Genomic DNA, 23,075 nt, shown 5'->3' with positions numbered 1-23,075 from the left:
AGTATAGGTTACTTGGGCATGGAAAAGTATAACTGTGATTAAACTGATCATTAAAGAAAATACGAAAATTAAGTATCAGGAATGATTACCAAAAATACAAAGAAGCTCAAGATCATGAAGAAAATAATTAACGAAATGCATGAAGAAGTTAATATCATAAAACATGAATAGCCCTCGACTAAAGAATAAGTTAGTAATTAGTCAATTCTTATGAACACAATAGCAAGGAAATTATTATTTTTATTTGCATATTATATTTTCTTGTATTATTGGCACCACTAAGCTTTATGCTTAGCGCGTCGCTTTTGCAACGCGTAGGTACTGAAGATTTGGACAGAGGGCCCAGTAGACCACAGATTGGGTAAGGCCGTTCACAGTTCTGCATAGCGTCCGTGTCACCTCACACACTACAGTGCATTGGTAGGACACTAGGTCCCATTTTGTATTTTGAGATTTTTGTAAATTTGGTAATTATACTCTTATTTTATCATATGTATTTGAACAAATGTAATATAATTTTGTATTAATGTAAGTACTTGTAATTTCTGATTATAAATCACATGTGAGAATTTATTTATGATTTGAGTCTAATGATGATGTGAAATGACAAATAGAGGAATCGTTAAGAAATTGCTGTAACTTGATGTGATACAAAATGTGAATTGTATATGAGTACCATGAGATGAATGATTGAAAAATAAATGAAATTGATTAAATTATTCTAAGACTTTGTTGATAATTGGAGTTGGGATTAATTGAATATGATCATAGGAAGTGTTTTTCACAGGTTCCGAAGAACTGTTTTCTCCATTTTTAGCCGGTACTCCGCCGGATTTTCTATAAAATTTTCGGAACCTCAAATAAATTACAATTTCAATAAATGAATTATATTTCACAAGTTATTTTCAAAACTATGATAAAAATGAATTAAGATAAAATAGAGTGCTCCGGCACACTGAGTGGCATAACTTGCTCGGCTACACTATAGTCGGGTAAGGGGTGTCACAGTGGATGTCTATTTATGACTTGTACATGATTAATAAATGAGATGATGATTGAGAACTGAAATTGATAATTGTAGAGATTTTGATAAATGGAGTTGAGATGATTGAATATGAATATAGGAAGTGTTTTTCACAGGTTCCGAAGAACGGTTTTCTCCATTTTTAGCCGGTACTCCGCCGGATTTTCTTTAAAATTTTCGGAACCTCAAATAAATTACAATTTCAATAAATGAATTATATTTCGCAAGTTATATTCAAAACTATGATAAAAATGAATTAAGATAAAAATAGAGTGCTCCGGCACACTGAGTGGCATAACTTGCTCGGCTACACTGTAATCGGGTAAGGGGTGTCACATTTAGTGGTATCAGAGCACGGTTTAGGCGTTTCTGGACCTAGATAGATTGCATATCATGCATTGCATTCATAAGAGTCGAGGTGACACTATTGCAGATCTGTATTTCCTGTTTATTTTAGGTTAAGGTATGGAATAAGAGAGTGAAGAGACAATGAGATAGCGAATGGAGATGAGAAGGAGACTATATTTAGGATGAAAAAGGATGAGTACATAACTGTTTGAGGATAGGATTGAGACTAAGGAGAAAGTGAAGTAGGATAACACGGAAAGGTGAAGAAACAAGGAAGTAGCAACTCCCCGATTACTTAAGTCAGGTAAATTTCGAGGACGAAATTTAAATAAGAGGGGAAGAGTTATAACATCCTCCCAGTAACAACTCCATACATTCTACTGTTCCGGTGACCGGTGTCGGTTCGGACAGCTAGAACGTTCGAAAAAAATATTTAAATAAAAGCGAGGAACCAAAATTAACTCAAATATTAATAAGAAAAATTTAGTAAAAATTTTAGAAATAAAATACAACCAAGTCAAATGAGCCGGTGCCCAAGCGATGGCTAACCGGAGGGAAGTTGCGGTTCTCGCAACGAGGAGCCCTAGACCCGGGAAAAAAATTCATGAAATAATTTTTGGGACTCCAGAGAAGGGTCATTGAGGTTCCTATGGCATTAGAATGCCAAGAAAATATTTAGAAAAATTTTTCAATCGGTACAGACAATTTTGACCCGTTAAGCCAAACGGAGGGCATTTTGGTCATTTCGCCTTCAGAGACGATTTTTGGCCGACTTGTCCAGTTGAGTAAATAATTATTATGACATAAAATATGAATTAATGTTGATGAAAAATTAATTTGAAGTTAGTAGAAGAGAAAAGAAAAGAAAATACAATAAAATGCCAATTATGATATATTATGAGGTCATTTAAAATTGTCCACCAATCACAATTAAGTAACCATTTGACTAATTAATAAAAGAGATAAATAAAGACCAAGGAAGACCAAAAACAAGCAGCCATCTTCTTCTTCAAAACGTGATCCTCTCCTCCATAACCCTCCATGGAAGTTTTCTTTAATTACTTCCATTTTCCCATGAATTTGCACTATAAAACCCTAAGTCCCTTCACTAAAAGCTTGTCTCTACCTCTTGGGAAGTGTTTGGCAGCCTAGAAAGTGAAGGAAAGTGAAGTTTTGAGTTGGGAAAAATCTGCCTACAAGAGGTTAGTGCTTACTTTTACAAATATTTCTTTATTTCTATGTTAGGGACTTGAACTTAGTATGAAATTGTAAATTAAATGGACTAAACTCATGTGTATCTATACCATGAATTTCAGCTGCCCTAAGGAAGGAATAGGATTGATTGTTTTGATGGACTTAGAGTGGACTAAATATGATGTTTAAGGTATTTATATACATGGATAATGAGTTAGTGTATTAACTAGGGTAACTAGTGTGAATCACAATGGGAAACTAGGGTTTTGGAGAGTGAAATTTGGTTTTGGCTTATGAAGTGGTAAGTGAACCTTATAAGGGTCAATTAGTGACCATTTGAGGTAAGTTCACCATAATTTGAATAGATTTAGAGTGATGCAAACTGAATTGGTAGGTCGCCTAGGTAACCAAAGAGGGAGGCTGTGATTCCTGCCGACTTGGACTGCCATATCTTTGGCTGTGTTGGTCCAATTGGTGTTTGGACAATTGGACATGAAACTAGGCTTATAATGGCACATTTTTGCTGAAGAAACCATGCCCAAAAGACTAAAGCAAGAGGACCAAAAGTTGGCCCCAATTCGGATACCCTACAACAGCACCTGCAGAAATGACCAAATGAACAGTAACTGTTCATTTGGCCATAACTCACTGTAGATATGGTTAATTGACCTGAAATGTTTACAGCAACAAGATATGATATAGACAAACAACTTTTATGAAGAACATCACCCCAAATTATGCCATTAACCCATTCAAATTATTGGACAAAATTAAGTTATCAAACCTGCAACTCTGCAGATTTTCACTTGAGCAGTAATGTTTGGATGGCTATAACTCTCTCTAGAAAACTCGGATTTAGGCGATTCTTGAACCGATGGAAACATAAGGCATGGTAGAACATTTAATATGAAGAAAGATAGACAAAATTATGAACTTAACTTGATCAAATTACTGACCAAAGTTGGATCAAAATCTGCCAGAACCCAAAATCTCAGCATGAACAGTGCACGTGAACAGTAAACTTACTTTGGCCATAACTTGAGCTACAAAACTCCAAATGGAGTGATTCAAAAAAAAAAAAATTCAACTAGAGAAAATAAGGAACAACTTTCATGTTTACCATTTCCTCAAATTTCCACTGTAACAGTCCCTAATGGAATAGTAAAGTTATGGTACAAATTCTGAAATTTCTGCCCCTTAGTGCTAAGCTTGGAAATGGATTTGGTGACTTATTCCAACAAGTTTTAAATGTAAAATGTGGTATGTTTGAAGTGCCAAAGTCGATGTACCTAATTTCTATGCAAAAGTCAACTTTTTTATTGACCAATGAAATAAATAGTGACACCAAAAGTTGAAATTCACAGATTGAAGAATTTTAAAGTATCAAATACCCTAGTATACCTAACAAGATTGGTTTGGATAGTTTGGCATGCCAATAGGGTATTGTTTTAGCAGTACTGCGAAAGGCTTTATGCCCGTATTCATGGCTTTATGCCCGTATTCATGGCTTTTATGCCGATTATGTGATATCATAGCTTTTTAGCCATACTGACTGCATACATGGTTGACGTTCTGCGTCCCATGGTATGACGGGCCGAGGCACCGCAGTTGTCGGTTAATGACCCGTTATCCATCCGATCGTCCAAAGATAGGTTACTTGGGCATGGAAAAGTATAACTGTGATTGAACTGATCATTAAAGAAAATACGAAAATTAAGTATCAGGAATGATTACCAAAAATACAAAGAAGCTCAAGATTATGAAGAAAATAATTAACGAAATGCATGAAGAAGTTAATATCATAAAACATGAATAGCCCTCGACTAAACAATAAGTTAGTAATTATTCATTTATTATGAACACAATAGCAAGGAAATTATTATCTTTATTTGCATATTATATTTTCTTGTATTATTTGCACCACTAAGCTTTATGCTTAGCGCGTCGCTTTTGCAACGCGTAGGTACTGAAGATTCGGACAGAGGGCCCAGTAGACCATAGATTGGGTAAGGCCGTTCACAGTCTGCATAGTGTCCGTGTCACCTCACCTTCCACAGTGCATTGGTAGGACACTAGATTTCATTTTGATATTTTGTAACTAATTTCTATTTTCTCATATGTATTTGAACTTATGTAATAAATTTCGATATTCATGTAAATAATGAAAATTGTATTTGTGAATGGAAGAGTGGATGTCTATTTACGACTTGTACATGATTAATAAATGAGATGATGATTGAGAACTGAAATTGATAATTGTTGAGATTTTGATAAATGGAGTTGAGATGATTGAATATGAATATAGGAAGTGTTTTTCACAGGTTCCGAAGAACGGTTTTCTCCATTTTTAGCCGGTACTTCGTCGGATTTTCTTTAAAATTTTCAGAACCTCAAATAAATTACAATTTCAATACATGAATTATATTTCGCAAGTTATATTCAAAACTACGATAAAAATGAATTAAGATAAAAATAGAGTGCTCCGGCACACTGAGTGGCATAACTTGCTCGGCTACACTGTAATCGGGTAAGGGGTGTCACAGGCAACATTAGCTATCCATTGAGGGTATTTGACCACTTCTAGGAATCCAGCATCATACTGCTTTTTGATTCCATCCCTAACTTTAAGCAGCGTATCGGTGTTCATTCTTCTCAACTTCTGTTTCACTGGAATCATCCCAAGAATCAGAGGGATCTTGTGCGTTAGAATCTAAGGATCCAATCCGAGCATGTCATCATATCTCCATCAGAATACATCAATGAATTCCTTGAGCAAACTAACCATACTCTCTAATTCTCCATTATTCACGACCTTAAGTTACCTCATCATTTTCTTAGTCCCTAAATTTATGGTGTGCATTTCATCCCCACAAGGTACCAGGGAAGGCTCATCTCTTTCTCCTTGTTCTTCTATATTCTCTTTTTCGGAATCACTTGAACCAATGGTAGTTATGGGAGTTCCAAAGTTAACATATGGAATTTCAGAGTCAATTGAATTATTAGGTCTAGATTGTTCAATGGTCCTGGAGAAATGAAAGTGGAGTATATATTTAAAAAAAAAAGAATGGATTTTAATGGCAAAAGGAAGAGAGATTTGGACATAAAATGCGCTATTAATTCATTAATAATTCTATCATAAAAAAAGATCCATTTACAGCATTACACTTGTCACTATGGACAGAATGATCAAGTGTTGATAACAAAATGTACTTTACTCAAGATTAAGCATGGGGATATCTTCTGCTTCCCAATTATTAAGCTCTTGCCCCTCAGCAATTGATGAAATTAGTCCCTCGGATAGGAAGTCTAGTTGTATGACATCGATGGATGGTTCAGAAGTAGACTCTTCGCTTTCATCCCCAGGTTCTATCATATTCACGCCATTACCTGTAGCGTGATTAGGTAATGGGTTTAAAGTGACATTAGGAAGAGAGCCATTTCCCATAATTTTTAACCACCCGTTTCTGATCAGAGCCTGTACTCTTCCCCAAAGAGCTCCACAATTATCAGTTGAGTGCCCCACTGCCCCACCATGATATTCGCATCGGGCATTAGCATCATGCCACCTAGGATATGGTGGCTGAATCAGGTCAAGGGGAATGGGCACTATCTGATTTATACCGAATAGGTATCGGTAGATTTCACTGAGCAGAAGGGAGAGAGGTGGATCACGATTCCTTGGTGGTCTTGGGTTGGTTTGAGGAGTAGGTGGTCTCAACTGATTGGGTTAGGTAGGGGGTCTGGGGTGGTAAGTAGTTTGAGGTGGATATTGTGGGCGAGGGTGAGGATAATTTGGAAAAGGGAATGAAATGTTTGCTATTGATGGGCCCTAGATTGGAAGGTATGGTCAATAGTTATTTTGATGGAGTGGTGGTTGAGGTTGTCTGGTGATAGAGTGTACATCACCTTCTTTCTTCTTTCCAAAACTAGTAGTTTTCTTTGCAGAGTTTTCTCCACTCAACTCCTGCAATCTTCCTAACCTGAGGTTAGCTTCGATTCTTTCACTGGCTTGGATAATGTTGGAAAAGCTATTGGATGTGTTTCTAATCATTAAATTGAAGTACAGGGCATTTAGGGTTTCAATGAAGAGAGAGCAAAGCTCATTGTCAGTAACTGGAGGATATACCTCAACTGCCTTCTCTCTCCACCTCTGTGCATATTCCTTAAAGCTCTCCTTTTCTTTCTACACTAGATTTTGAAGGTCTCTTCATATCTGGGAGACATCACAATTGAACTTGCACTGCTTAAGGAAAGCGTCAGCCAAATCTTTCCAAGAGTGTAGTTTGTTTCTATCCAGTTATATGCACCAACGTAAGGCTGCCCCTGTGAGACTTTCATGGAAAAAGTATACCAAGAGTCTGTCATCTTCTGTGAGAGCAGACATCTTAGCTATATAAGTGGCTAAGTGGATGCGCGAGTATGAGTTTCCGCTGTATCTATCGAATTCTGGGACTTTAAATTTCGGTGGGACAACTACTTCTTGTACTAGTCTCAGTGAAGTTACATCGACTGAGCCATACATGTTCAGACCCTCCATAGTTCTTAATCTTTCCTCTATAGCAGACAACTTCTCACTTTCTTTTTCTTTATTTTCACCCCCTACTACATAAGCCATGCCTCTAGTTGGGAAATAAGTTGCAGGGTGAACTGAAGGGATTGGTATGGAAGGGTGCAATTCGGCGTTTGAGACAGCCAGATAATAAGAAAAGGGTAAGTCATTATTTGGGAGTGCTGGATTGACAGTGATTATTGGATTAGGAATAGGAAGTTGAAAGGTGAAAGAGGTTGAAGCTTGATGGAAATCAACCGTTTTTGCGAGTAGGAGAGGTAGTGGCAAATTTGGTTCTTGTGTAGGTCAAATGGTTTCTCTATTTTGGGACATCTCCTTCATCAGTTTCATCAGCTTTGAGATTTGGTCTCTCAATTTTGAAACTTGTCCCTTTAGGTTCTGTACATGTTCCTGGTCTTCCATTATCTTCTTTGCTTGGGACCTTGTTAAGTACACTCTTTTCGGTTGAACTACTTGCACGATCGGGTTTGCTTTGCTCGGAGCAATGTTGATTTCCTGTGGAAAGTTTTTAAATTAGTTTTAAATTCTATTAGAGTTAAAGATCTTAACTAGACAAAGGATACGATGGTAGATGACTATCGAAATGGAGTCCGTAGAAAGCGAACTGTGTCAACTTTATCATGGCATCACTCGATAGTCCAACAGTGAATGACAGGATCATATGCATGTGTATGATACTTGTCCATATGACGCATTCATCTTTTCGCGTAACCCTAACGAGGATAGTTCCCATGGGAGTTATACTATTCATTCATATTTTGATAAACATGGTTCAAACAATTCATTAATCAATCTGCTCATACATAACATCTTTTGCTATTGCCTAGGTTCAGGAAGACTTTTTAAAATACAATGACATCTTTTGAGGTACTCATAGAGTCTTTCTTCTTGTCTGGCAGGATTGAAAGTCTTCAAGGCATACGTAGATTCTGGCAGTAGTTCTTATTTTCCTTGTGCTATCATTCTTTCCAACTGGTGGGTTTCAAAAACAAAAGGCATTCGCCTGCACAAATTCCAATAAGGAGATCTAGTGTTGAAAAAGATCCTCCCAAACCAAAATGATCCTCGGGGAAAATGTTCACCAACTTACGAGAGACCCTATGTTGTTAAAAAGGCATTTTCTGGCAGTGCGCTAATCTTGACTCATATGGACGGTAAAGAATTTTCAAGACCCATGAATGCAGATGCTGTCAAAACATATTATGCCTAAAAAAAAATGTAGGAGTGAAAACCAAAAGGGCGCTCCTAGCAAAATGTGTGAAAGAGGGCAAAAACTCGCAAGGGCGCTTTCTGCAAAATGAGCAAGGGTTGAAAACCTGAAAGGGCATCTTGAAAAATTAGCAAAAAAAAAAAAAAAAATAAAAAATAAAAAAAAAATCCTCTAGGGGTGAAAACCCGAAAGGGTGCTCCTAGGACTAGAAATGGAGAAATAAAGAAGGGGGCCCAAGACCAGAAGAGGTAATAAGTCACCACCGCACGAACATTCGTTAGAAGATTACTTGAAATAGTGGCAGTTAAGGGACTTCAAAGTTGGCTACAAGGAATTTGTGAGATCTATTATTGTACCCATTTTCCTTTAAAATTGTACCTTTATTTTTAAGCCATAATAAAATTGCTCCTTCACTCCAATTTATTTTTCTTATATACCTCCATTTATGTGCCATTAATTCGTTAAAACTTTATTATAAGATTAGAATTTGAATATTGATAACCTCATGTACTTTGCTATGAGAGGGATGAACGATGGCCGGGAGATTGGCAAAGAAAAAGAAATTGTGGGAGTGAAAACCCAAAAGGGCGCTCCTAGCAAATTGTGTAGAAGAGAGCGAAAACCTGCAAGGGCACTTTCTGCAAAATTGGTAAAGAACCAAAACCCGAAAGGGCATTTTGAAAAAGTGAGTAAAAGGAGGAAATTGTCGGCTAAGCCTTGGAACCCATTCTGGCCCTCTCCATTAATCATCTATCTTCAGGACCTTGTTAAGTATACTTTGATTGGAGAAACATCTTGTGTTAGGTTTGCTTTGTGATCTTTAGAGGTACAAACCAACGTTTCATACCCTTAACCTCTTAGTTGATTTTCCTGCAATCAACCTCTGGTTCCTAGATCTAAATTGATTTTAATTTTCAGCATTTTAATGTCCTATTATCAACCTCTGATTTCTACATCCAAGTTGATTTTAATTTTCAGCATTTTAAATTCCTACCATCAACCTCTGGTTCCTAGATCCAAGTTTATTTTAATTTCCTTGTCATCAACCTCTAGTTCCTAGATCCAAGTTGATTTTAATTTTCAGCATTTTAAATTCCTGCCATCAACCACTGGTTCCTAGATCCAATTTGATTTTAATTTCCCTATCATCAACCTCTAGTTCCTAGATCCAAGTTCATTTTAAATTCCTGTCATCAACCTCTGGTTCCTATATCCAAGTTCATTTTAATTTTCAGCATTTCAATTTCTTGCCATCAACCTCTGGTTCCTAGATCCAAATTGATTTTAAATTCTTGTCATAAATCTCTGGTTCCTAGATCCAAGTTGATTTTAATTTTTAGCATTTAAATTCCTGTCATCAACCTCTGGTTCCAAGATCCAAGTTGATTTTAATTTTTGGCATTTTAAATTTCTATCATCAACCTCTAGTTCCTAGATCCAAGTTGATTTTAATTTTTGACATTTTAATTTCCTGCCATCAACCTCTGGTTCCTATATCCAAGTTGATTTTAATTTTTGGTATTTTAATTTCCTGTTATCAACCTCTGGTTCCTACTTCCGAGTTGATTTTAATTTTGAGCATTTTAATTTCCTGTTATCAACCTTTGGGTTCCAGACCCAAGTTGATTTTAATTTTCAGCATTTTAATTTCCTGCCATCAACCTCTGGATTCAAGATCTTAGTTGACTTTAATTTCCTGCAATCAACCTTTGGATTCAAGATCTAAGTTGACTTTAATTTCTTGTTATCAACCTCTGGGTTCAATTCCTAAGTTGATCTTAAATTTCATCATTCAATTTCTTATTGATCTTTGGTTCTAATATCCCAGCCGGCCAAAATATGGTTCTGAAATCTTTACATAATTCCTTTATAAGAGAATTCCATTCTCTTTAATAAAAATTACGTAAAGATGGGCAGCTGTAGACACCATATTTTGGCCGACCTTCGAAGGCAAGGGTCTTTTAAAATTAAAAATTCATTATCTGTTCTTGACCAATGTCCCGATCACAGGTAGCTTTTCTGAACTTACTGATCACTCGTCCCTAGAACAAATCGATCTCACGCTCTAGTTAGATTGCTTTCCGACCACTTGGTCTTTATCAGATGATTTCGAGTCAACATTGGGTCTCCAGACCATCCAATCTAGCCTACTGTAAATCTCTGATCTCTCTATGTAAAAATATCACAAAACTTCATTTGACTAATGTTATGATCGGGCTTCTCACTTGAAATGCCCCAGATATTCCTCAAATTGAAGTTAAGGTTTTTATCCGGTTTAATAATGGTTTCGACCTTAAAAAGTCCAAGCCAATGTCAAATCTTTGCAATTCTAATATTCTAAGGTTCCATCCGGTATTTGGTCATGACTCAGTCCGATCTCATGTTCGCGTGTAATGTTTTTCCGATCTCTTATCTTTTGATTAATAGCCGCTCTTAGGTTTAATGTTCAACTACATTCAATCAATTAAGTACTCAAACAATTTGGTTTGAATGCTTTCCGATCTCATTAAGAAATTCAATAAAAAAACTTCAATTCATTTCAAAATAAAAATGTACAAGTCATTCGGCAAGAGGGTCTCCCCCAACCTGCTCTCCAGGTACATTGTTAGTTCTATCATCCTCCCTCTCTCTCTCAGGCTCCTCCTCACTCTCCTCTTCATCACTAGGGCAAGATCCACTAACCAGGAGAAGTCTTCCCCACGATATCGCTTTACAAGCTCGGCCAGAAGATTGCCATAAGCATTCACATAAGCACTAGCTTCCCTCGTCATGACTTCTTCTTCTTTCACTCTGATCTCCTCGGTAAGGCCAGTGATATTGGCAGTTCGGCAGGCCTGAGCTTCTTATATTTTATGCTCCAGTTCGGCTATCCTATCCTTATAAGATTTCATCCAACCCTCAATCTCGGTGATGTAGTCTTGAGCAGATGAAAGTTAGGATCTGGCGAAAGCCGCATCCTGGATTACCTTTAGAATTCTTGTCTCAAGAGATGAGCCTTTTCTCTGATTATATGTTGATTCACAAGGCTCTCTACGCTCAAGCTCATCGTCTAAGCCAGGAGATCGTCAATGCTATCCGGAGTTAGCCTATTTCGGTCATCTTGGAAGTAGATGGTGGCACCTAAAACTTTAGCTAGGCCAGGATTCTCCCGAACTGAGCGATTCTTCTCTAGCGACTGGATGAGGACCTGGGCACCACGAGAGAGGGTCCTCACAACAGGTTGGGAAGACCCTCCCTCCGCACTTGAAGAGACTGGTGGAGGTGGCGGTTCATTCTATCGAGGAGGGGAAGGAGCGATCTCTACCTCTAGGATTTACTATCTCGATGGTCGGGACAAAGAGCTTGGCACTTCTATCGAGTCTCGCCCTGGTGTTTGGGATACTATCGTAATCTTTATTTCTACCACTTTCCGGGAGACCTCTTTTTTTCGCTTATGACTCCCCTTCGTGCCCTCGCCTCCGGATTAGTGAGATCACCTAAGTTAGGAGGCTAAATATTTAGGTTATACCGATCCCGGATCCGAGGTTAGAGAGCTGCAGCTCATAATCCTCATTGGCGATCATCTGTATTAGCCACCACTTCAGTTTGGCCATTACTGCATCTAGACATGAATACTTGTGATTAGTCGCCTAATCCTTCAATTTTTTTACCATGACGTCCTCGTCTCTATTTAGAGCGATCTTCTTTGGAACTGAAGGGACAAGGTATTGCCAACTGTGTGGGATTCCCTCAAAGCCATTCAGAATCTTGCTCTTCAATATAAAGAACCAGTTCATCCAATTCTTCAATGAATAAGGGAGATCGGTAAAAAGCCCACAGTGTGGCTTGGCTTGGAAAAACCAATACTCGTCGTCCTTTCATCAAGTGAGCCTATGCAACTCAGTAAAAACCTTTGCTGTGGGCTCGAGCTTTTTAGCTCAGTATAAGCCTCTGAAAGCCACCAAAATCCACTAAGAGTTCGGGTGCACTTGGGCTACGCATACTTAATGGAATTTCTGAATGGCTTTAAAGAACTCATCCAGGGGGAACCGATGCCCGGCCTTCAATTGTTCTTCATATACCATGATCATGTCATTTTCTTCAAAGAAATGATCAGCTCAGTGATTGCCATGACATCGGATAAGTTCAAAGGAGTCAGTATGAAGGTTGTATTCTTGACTAACGGACTGCAGATCACTTTCCTAGAGGACCGATGGCAACTCATTCACGGGTAAGTTTTCTTTCCCTGAAGAAGAAGCTTATTTTGATTGGGTCGCCCAATCGTGGTTTGAGACAGAGGTCGTAGAAGGTTTGGGTCTTCTGCTTGGCTTGACCACCTCAACTTCATCCGATATCCATGAGAGATGGATGGAGGGAGGACAAGCAGCCCTCTGACCGTCAGTGCCGCTCATTTTCATAAAACAAGAAGGAAAAATAACTAAGAAAAGATCAAAAATCTTACCGGAGTGTAAATCAGTGCCTGAAAACTTTAGAAAGTGAGAGGAAGTGCTGAAATCGCTAGAAGAAGGTCTGAAAATGATAGAAGGAAACAAATGACTCACCTTTCCCCTATTTATACCCGTCTGAGCATTAAATGCTCACGAAGTCCTAAGCGATGCATTGGTTAGTGGAACCGGGCCGCTTCCTTGACACGTAGCAAGAAGGTTCCAGAAACATAATAAAAATCAGATAAAAGAGATCAGTCAACTAAGGTCATTGGATTGAACAAATTTCCAATCATATGGATCAACGAATAGAGATTCATCTAAGGATCAGATTGAGTACACTTATCAGAGATCGGTAAAATAACCAATGCAATAACAAAACAAAAACATTCAAATAAAAATTTCATTTTATTTCCAAAAGATAAGATTACTTCAGTTGGGTGATCTCAAAAGATCGGATTGCATCATTTGGGTGATCACAAAAGATCGGATTACATCATTTGGGCAATCTTAAAAGATCGGAATGAGAGAGATCGGGAAATAAGAGGGGACTCGAGGCAAGAGATGGAGATCATAATAATGACCCAAAAAGGGGATGGTCATAATGGGAAGATTGGAAGAAACAGGAGATGACCTATAGAGATCGGAGAGCGAAGATGGGTTAAATAAGTTTCGATCAGAACCTTTAATTAGCTTCCCGCCAACATTAGATCCGAGTTAGTTAAAGCAGTGCAGGCATGATCAAATCCTCACCACACATCTCATTTCCAAGGATGCCCACCTAGCCGCCAGATGCCAAAGTAGTTAAAGCAACCCTGTACATCTCGATCTCCATTGTTGATCATAATCATAAGGATGGATCCAGAGCCCTTGGATCAAAAAGCAGCGACAGATTTGGCACCTTTTATTCCCAGCCTTTGGATCCATTTTGTAAGGCAAGACCCCTGACCGTTGGATAAAGGGGAAAAAGGACAGGTATTCTGAATGGAATCCTAACCCTTCATTTTGATTCTCTTTCATTCCCAGACATCAGATTATGTCCTTTTGAATCTAAGCCCTTCGTCTCCCCCTGGTGAGATCCTGACCCTTCATTTTGGGCACTCGTTCCCTATAAATACCTGCATGCAACACTGTAGAAGAGAGGGAAAAAAAAAAGAAGGTGGTGATTATCATGGAAAGAATCTGGATTTTGATTCAGTCTTGCCATTTTGAGCTTTCGAAGTATTGAGAAACTTTAGAAACCAATTTTCTGAAGTATTTCACTAAAAGGAGCTCTGAACCCTGAGATTTTCATTTTCAGTGCCTATGCACCACCCTCTGAAACCATCTTCACTCCGCCTCATTCCCATTGCTCTATTATCTGTGCATTATCTTCCGAGTTTAACTTCGTTCCGACCTATTCCCATTACTTCGGGTAAGTTCGAGTCCTTCGGCCACTAGCTTTCACCTTTGCAAGATTTATGGATACCGGAGTCAGCTCATTTGTCTCCTCAACTTCCCATTAGTAAGTGTCTAAACTGTTATTTTGTCGAATATCCTTTTTTTGTCTTCTCCAATTTTCTTTTAAAATTTCTTTTATATCTAGTCGCACTAAATCTCAAAATAGACTATCTAGGCCAATAGTTATTTCCTGCATCTTCTTTCATTTCATTCGTAAATTCCATTTATCATTACTTAGTTTTCATTCCCTTCAAGTGTAGAGGTTCGAGTCCCGAGCAACTCGTAAATACCCTGAAGAATATAGGTAGGAGTATTTTAACATGCAAGTTTTGGGTCTGAATAAATGAAAAATGATAAAGAAAGATAGGAGTAACAAAAGGTCGAATAGTTTGGAAACAAGAATCGGTTAAATAAACAAGTTATGAGATCGGGCCTCAGAACGAACCCAGGCGATAAAATAATAGATCAGGAAATAAAATAAGTTTGGATCCCAGGCGAGTATTTAAAAAGAGATCAGATCAAAGAGTTCTAATAAGGCAATCACGTAGAAGATCAGTAAGAAGTTTGGTCTTGCATCCACATCTAGTTATAAGGTCTTGTAGGTTAGGAAAAGCTTTGCACGGGTTTTCCTGCGCCTTCAATACTTCATTCCCATATAAAAAGGGGTCAAGAAGGACCCTTTACCAGAATCCTTAGTTCAAGGTTCTTACAAAACGCCATTCTAATAAACAAATTAAAAGTTCAGGGGAGAGTTCTTACCCGAGCTCAGTCTAACTTTTAAAAAAAACACATTAAGAGTTCGGGGGAGAGTTCTCACCCGAACTCGGTCTAATTTTAATGGAATACACTATGAGATCGGGGGAGAGTTCTTACCTGAGTTCTCAACTTAAATTGTTAACGCTAAGAGATTAGGGGAGAGTTCTTACCTGAGTTCTCAACTTAAACCCTTAACACTAAGAGATCGAGGGAGAGTTCTTACCTGAGTTCTCAACTTAAGTTCCAAATACACTACGAGATCGGAGGAGAGTTCTTACACAAATTCTCGGCCAAAATCTTAATAAAATATGGAGAGATCAGGGGAGAGTTCTTACCCAAAATCCTCCACTTAAATTTAAAACAGAATACATTAAGAGATCGGGAGAGAGTTCTTACCCGAAATCCTCTACTTAAATTTTAAACAGAGCACATGAAGAGATCGGGAGAGAGTTCTTACCCGAGTTCACTTAGCTTAAATCCAAACCAAAATATCACAACTTCAATATTCGAATTAACTCCCAATAAAAATCCACTACACAACACCTATTCATTGAAAGGTCATCTCATGTACTCGTGTTCTTGGGAAACCCTAAATAGTGAAATATCAAATATTCCTTTTATCCACACAAAGGATTAACATCATCATTCTACCCCCTAAATTATCAATTTATGAAGAGCATAACCTTAAATCTACTCACCCTCATAGAGGGACGAGGTAGGGTGCCTAACACCTTCCCCACCCATATACGGACCTCGAACCTAGAATCTCTATTTTCAAAGTGGTTTTTAACTTATTTTTACAAATGGTTTTCTTTAATTTCCCTCAAAATTAAAGTGGCGACTCCTTACTTTTCCCACTTTAGTGAGAATTTGTCCAGCGACCGTAAAACCCTTGCAACAATGAGTAGAAAAGAAAAGAAAAAAAATGAAAGAAAACTCAAATTTTGACATCATAATGATGTCATTTAACAAGCTCCCACCAATCACAATGGAACAAGCCTTCTTAAAACAATTAAAATAGATAAAATGGATAAGAAAATTATGGCATTTCTCCTTCTTCTTCAGCCAGCCGAGAGTCCTCTTCTTCTCCTCCATTTTTGTTTTTCTTCAAGCTTAAATTCCCTTATTTCTCACCCAAAATCTCAAAGCCCTAACACTAAAAATAATTCTTGGGTCCTCCTATAGTGTTTGGCAGCCAAGAAAGGGTTAGAAAGTGAAAGAAAAGTTAAGATTAGCCAAGAGAAAATTCTGCTCACAAGGTTAGTGCTAGTCTCACCCTTTTCTTCCTTTTTAAAGTTGAAATTAAGGCTAAGTATGAATAAATTACAAGGAAAAAGGTTGAAATTTATGCATGAATTTAGAAATATAAATTATGGCCAGCCTTGGTGTGTGGTTAGTTTGATGAGTTTGATGACATTAATTATGTTTATGCATGATGATGATTGTATACAAATGAATTAGAATGGAGGATTGAATGGTTTACTTGAATTAGAGGAAATTATAACCAATTAGGGTTTGTGACAAATTTGGGTTTTGCTCATGTGTTGGCGAATGGAAGTCCAAATGGTCAATTAGTGACCAATTGGCTATGTTTGATGAGGAATTGAAGTGAATTATGGCTTTGGATTTGAGGTTGTGTATGCTGCCTCATAGGACCTGCAGGGCTGGATGTGAGTCTAGCAAGTTTGGGCAGCTGTAACTTGAGTTGTGTAGGTTCAATTAGTGTAAAGCCAATTGAACATTAAACTAGACACATAATTGCACAACTTTGATGGAGAAACCTTGCCCATAAAACAAACTTAGGATGACCTAAAAATTGGCCAAATTTGGGTAACCAATTCTGGACCTGGTAAAAGTGACCAAATAAACAGTATTTGTTCATTTGGTCATAAATCAGAGTAGAAATATCCAATTGACCTGAATTTTATATCAATAGAAAGATTAGACAATTTAGAACAACTTTCATGAAGAACAAAAACTCAAATTCTGAACCTAACCAATTCAAATTACTAGTCGAAATTAGGACACCAAATTTGGCAAAACCAAATTGCCTAGAAATTCTGAGTACAGGTCAATCCGGCCAGTTATGGTGAAATAGCAATAACTTGAGCTACAAAATTCCAAATGTAGCGATTAAAAAATGGAATTAAAGAAGACACAAAAAGGAACAACTTTCATGAAGAAAGTTTTGTCAAAATTCTATTGTAACAATGACCAATGGAACAATAAACTTAAGGGGTGAAATATGAAAATCTTGAATAACATAAAATAAGCTTTGAAATGGTATTGGCAATCAATACCAACAAATCTAGAACCCAAAATGTGGAATTCTTATGTATCTATAATTTGTATACATATTATGTATGAAAAAGTTAACAAATTGAGTGAATAGTAATGTGTGAATAGTAACCCCAAAAACATAAGGAATAATAAAAGAAATTAAATAAGCCATTATGATTGATAATATATAATATGATTAGTGAATTGTGATTTTCGAATTTGAGTGACCCTAAAACGTAGAAGAATGTTTTAAGTAAAATGGTGCTGAGAACCATTGATGAAAATTGTGATCATATGAATTATCAAATGAATGTATAAATTATGGAATTTGTCATGAAATAATGAAGTCATAAAACATAATATATTAAAATTTAATGGTACTATGTGTGTCACACCCTACTCCCCTGTAAGATGTAACATGATCCCGTAATACACCTAATGAATTACTGTACTTCGCCTACTGATAACCCATTAGATATACTACAAGGGATTTTAAAACAATTTTCGTGAAATTTAAATCATCGATTAAAATCTAGTGTTATAAAATTTTTGTTCAAAATTTCGGCAAAGTGCCGGCTGTGTTTTGAGAAAACAGTTCTTCAATCCTGCAAAGAAAATGCTCCCAATATGTTTTCTCAAATACAATCCAATAACTTCATTTCAATTCACAATTCAATTCTCAATAAACAATCAATTCATTTTCAAACTAATCTCATCATAAAGAAACATTTCATTGATTACAATACTCAAAATTTATATTACAAAACTATTCAAGTAAATTAAATCTCAAATTTACATTTAAAATAATTTACATTTAATTACATACCAAAATGTTTTACAAGAGTTTTTATACAACTGCTCAAATAATTTACATACATATTATTACATGCATACATCAAAACCTGTGTACATGGGTAAACTTGGAGCTGATCTGAATGTCTCTTCAAAGAAGCTTACTCAATTGCTCTATGCTCTTTTCACCTGCGATAGTAAATAGAGCTATCGCTCAGTGGTAAACTCAGTGGTGCACAACTATAATTCAAAACATAGTACAATATATCTTAACAAAAATTACAGCAAATAATTTGAAAATTTGGATATTCATCAAATTCCAAAACTCAAAATATTCATTGCCAATAATATGAATCATTTGTATAAAATGACTTTGATCACGAAATTTAATTTATCAAATCATAACTACCCATTTAAGGTAATTCCAACAAAATCAATTATACTTAAATCATAATTGAAATCACAATTCTTTACTATTCAAAAACATTCTGTATCTCAACAACCATTATGTATCTTAAAAACCATTCTATATCTCAAAAACCATTATGTATCTCAAAAACCATTTTGTATCTCAAAAATCATTATGTATCTCACTAACTATACAAGACTAATCCCAAAGGGCCATCTTCGGCGTGATTCTAACTCCCTATGGTCGGGGAGGTCGAATCGGATTCCAACTCCCTATGGTCGGGGAGGTCGAATCATCATGCACAGTACACACCACAATAATGAATCTTCCAAAAGGGCCATAACATAAAACTTAGATCTAACCTCTAATAAGAGGAGAATCTAAGCCTGTGCACGTACCATGGTAATCAAAACACAACTAACTCCATTGTCTTCTCAACAAATGAGAGAGACAGGTAATAGCCTAGTCAAGCATCTATAATGAGATATAAAATAATTTCACAATCCTTTTAGTGAGCATAAATCACAATACAATTCGATTCAAAGTCAATTTCAATATCCAATAATTTTTATGCTCATCACAATTCAAATCATAAATTTTCATTTTTCCATGCAAATTACCCATCACAATTCAAAACATGTTCTATCACAATTTTCCAAAATATAATTTATTCAATCCGCAGCAATGCTTAATACTTGTGGAAATACCATTTCACAAAGATAAATTCATACATACTATAACAATTTCAATAATCATTAAATTAAATCCAATGCTTATTAAACATAATACATAAGAAAAATATGTCATTTAATCATATGAAATATTCAGAACAAAATCAGTTAAAAACTAGTTGTGCACAAACCTCTGATAACTGTCTTTTGGCTCAAACTCAGTGTTTCCTTCCTCTTCCCTAAGTCTTTGCTAACTGAAACACACAATTTAAAGTGTTTCAGTACTCATTTAAACTGTCTCTAAGAATAAAGCTTAATAATTAACTTACTGAATTCTATTATTTCCTTAATCAACCTAAGATGTTGATCCTCGATGCATTCTAGGTGAATTAGGTCTTAATGTTACCAATATGTCACATTTGATAGCCTTTTAGTGTTGGTATATGTTACCCAATTCATTCTCATGTATGTTGCATTTTATTGTAATTTGCTGAATTCCGGTATACCAATTTGACCTAGCCGGATGACCTAGTTTTCTCGGTTTTCGGGTTTCAATCAAAACTACAAAATTGTAGGTCTATGTTTTATTGCACGCGGAGAAAAATTTCAGGTCATTCTGAGTTTACTAGACCAAGTTATAGTCATTTTACTATTGCTGGTCAGAATGTACCAAAATGGTCATTTTAGGTCATTTTTAGGTCACTTTGGGTCCAGCCAGTTTTTTAACCTGAATTTGTGCAAGCTATTTGGCTTGGTTCTGGCCATTTTTGGGCTTTGGTGTCTTCAAAAGAATTGTAGATATATGTCTTAACTATTCATGGTAAAAATTTCAGGTTAATTAGACCTATTTTGAGTGAGTTATGGCCAAAATACCAACTGCTGCCCAAATGGTCAATTTTCAGGCCTTAAATGCACTAATCCAGATTTGGTCATTTTTCAAGTCACCTTCCAAGCAGAATTTTGGTAAGCTTCCATCATGAAAGTTGGCACTTTTTGTGCCTAGTTTCACCTCCAATTGGTCTCATACCAATTGGAGCCACACACTTAAGGTTCTAAGCTAAAACCTACACTGCCCTATTGCACATTGTTCATCACTCATCAATTACACATTTAACACTTACCAAGTTACACATCCATGCCAATTCTGGTTTGTATCATAACCCAAACACATTGTACTTCACATTGTTGGTCATCTTGGCAGCTTGTAATCACACTCAATATGCACATTATATTATAGAATTTTCCAAGTCCAAATTACAAACAATTTAACCACATGACAAGCTCATTTACATGTCCAAACTCAAACCCTTATACACATATATATGCTGCCATAACAAGCATCATAATTCAACAATATAATTCCATAAACCAAACCATGAAACAACATATTTTGGTCCACACTTCAAATTGCCGATTGTAATTTTCTTCAATTAGCTTTCCAAGCTTCCAAAATCAAGTGTACTTTCACATATACATTTAGTATACATTATCCAATTAATTTCTATACACATAAACACTTCATCAACACTTTAATCTACCATTTATATGCAAGGATAAACTACCCTTATTGAAGTTCCATGGCTGCCAAAAATATACCTCTCCCTTAACTCATCAAACTTCAAAAATCCTTCAACAATTCAACTACCCATAACATCCTCACAAGGTTTAATGAAACAATAATAAAAAATATATGCTTACCACTTTTGAACCTCTTCAAAACTTCACCAAAACTTGATTTTGTTACTGCCTATCTACTGCCCAAGTGGTGTAGAACAATTTTAGTGAAGGAATTAAGTGGAAAAATGGCTTGGATCATGGGAGAATGAAGCTTGAAGGTGGGATAGCCATGGAGGAACTTTGGGACCTCAATTCGACATGAAGAAGATGAACCAGAAAATGAATCATTTAGTGGACATACACATGTCCCTTAAGAAGTTTAAACATCCCTTAATGCTCCACTTTAGTTTAATTAACAATATTATATGTTAAAGTTTTAGTTATTAAAATTATACATCATTTCTTGCACTATTATTATAATATACCACAATTTAATTTTTTATGAGATTTTATAAGTGTAAAATCATTTATTTTTAATGGACATTTAGGCCAAAAGACAACTCGGGGTGTGAAATGACCACAATGCCCTTGTTCGGGTTGCATTCCCGATTTTTCGGTAACACTGAGTTTTGTCGTTTTCTCGATTTTTTGTTTTTCTTTGTACTAATTAATTAATTTTTTATTTGATATTTCTAATGGTATTTATACTTCAATAGACATTTATTTAAGTCCTAAAATTTCAGGGTTTCCCGCAGTCCAGGGTTAGTCAACGGTTCACGCCGCAATTTCCCAGTGCGATCACCCATCGATAGGGTTCTCGGCTCGTTTAACTTGGTTACATTTCATTGCTATTATTTTCCCTTTGTTTTTTCTTGTATTTTCTTTTCTTGTATTTCATTATTTTATGTCTCCTCATCCATATATATGTATAGTTCTAGGCATCCTAGCTGTTTGGACAACACTAGTCATAGGAACAGTAGAACGCACTGCCAAACATAGGGGTGTTACAATGTGCCCATGTATTGTCTAGACACGTGTGTCAGATTGGATAGATTGGCATGCCAATAGGCTGTTGTTTTAGCAGTACTGTGAAAGGCTTTATGCCTATACTCATGGCTTTATGCCCGCACTCATTGCTTTACACCCACACTCACGGCTTTTATGCCCGATTATGTGTTATCATGGCTTTTTAGCCATACCAACTGCATACGTGGTTGACGTTCCGCGTCCCATGGTATGATGGCCCGAGGCACCGTGGTGTCTAGTGCCAACGACCCGTTATCCAGTTTAGTCAGCCTATCATAAGTTACTTAGGCAGTGTAAATTATTGAAATTATTTAAGCATATTAACAATTAAAAACATAAGAAAGTATTAAATAAAAAGTGAAAAAGAGATTAGCAATAGAAACATAACAAAAATACAATTTGCAGAATGTAGAGAGACCTTAAATACAATACTCCTAGAATAAAATGTATATTGAATATTTTTACTATAAGGTTATAAACTCAGTACTTCCAAAGAGGAATGAATTAGCATGTAAGATAGTTAATACAAGAAATGTCATTTTAAATCAAACTGATACATGAATATTTAGAATGCTTGATTCTTTCTTTATTTGTATACATTATTTCTTGTTATATTATTGCAACACTAAGCAGAAATGCTTAGCGCGATGGATTTGTTTCCTTCACGCAGGTACTAAAGACAAATCCCAGTAGATATTAGACTGGGATTTTGAAGTCCAGATCTGCAGAAGTGTCATAAGGGTTCATGGTTGTCACCTCCTCAGTAATGCATGTAGATAGGGCCCATATATGTCATTTTATGTATTTTGTATATTATAAATATTTTGTATGTTGTAATGTAAACTAAGAATTTGTAAGTAATATTTATATGATATAAATTAATAAATTGATTAGTTCATATGTAATTAATTAGTATATCATGTAAATTGTAAATTTATTCAATTAGTTTGCAAATTATGTAAATTAATGGAAATATGAGAATTTTGATATGTGAATGGAGTATGAAGGAAAGTGGATGGAAATGAATATGAGAATTGAAATACATGGATGATATTGAAATATGAGATGATTATGAGATTTTATTTTGAAAATATTGTTGAATTTCAAATAGGTGAATAGTGAAATACGCCAAATGGTAATAGAAACAGGGGAAACTCCGTTGGTTTCTCCATGGAAAGATAATTGATATTAAAATATAATTATAACAAAATTTTTAAAGGAATAAAGTAAGATAAAATAGGGTGCTCCGGCACCGAGTGTGACATGTCTTGCTCTACTACACTATAATCGGGTAAGGGGTGTCACAGTTAACAATTATGTTCTTCCTCCATTCCCATGCAGGTTGGCTAAGATTAAGAAAGAAGAACAAGAGAA

The sequence above is a fragment of the Hevea brasiliensis genome, chromosome 5, assembly GCF_030052815.1.
Source record: "Hevea brasiliensis isolate MT/VB/25A 57/8 chromosome 5, ASM3005281v1, whole genome shotgun sequence".
In the NCBI taxonomy this organism is placed as follows: domain Eukaryota; kingdom Viridiplantae; phylum Streptophyta; class Magnoliopsida; order Malpighiales; family Euphorbiaceae; genus Hevea; species Hevea brasiliensis.
This window is presented reverse-complemented; position numbering follows the sequence as displayed.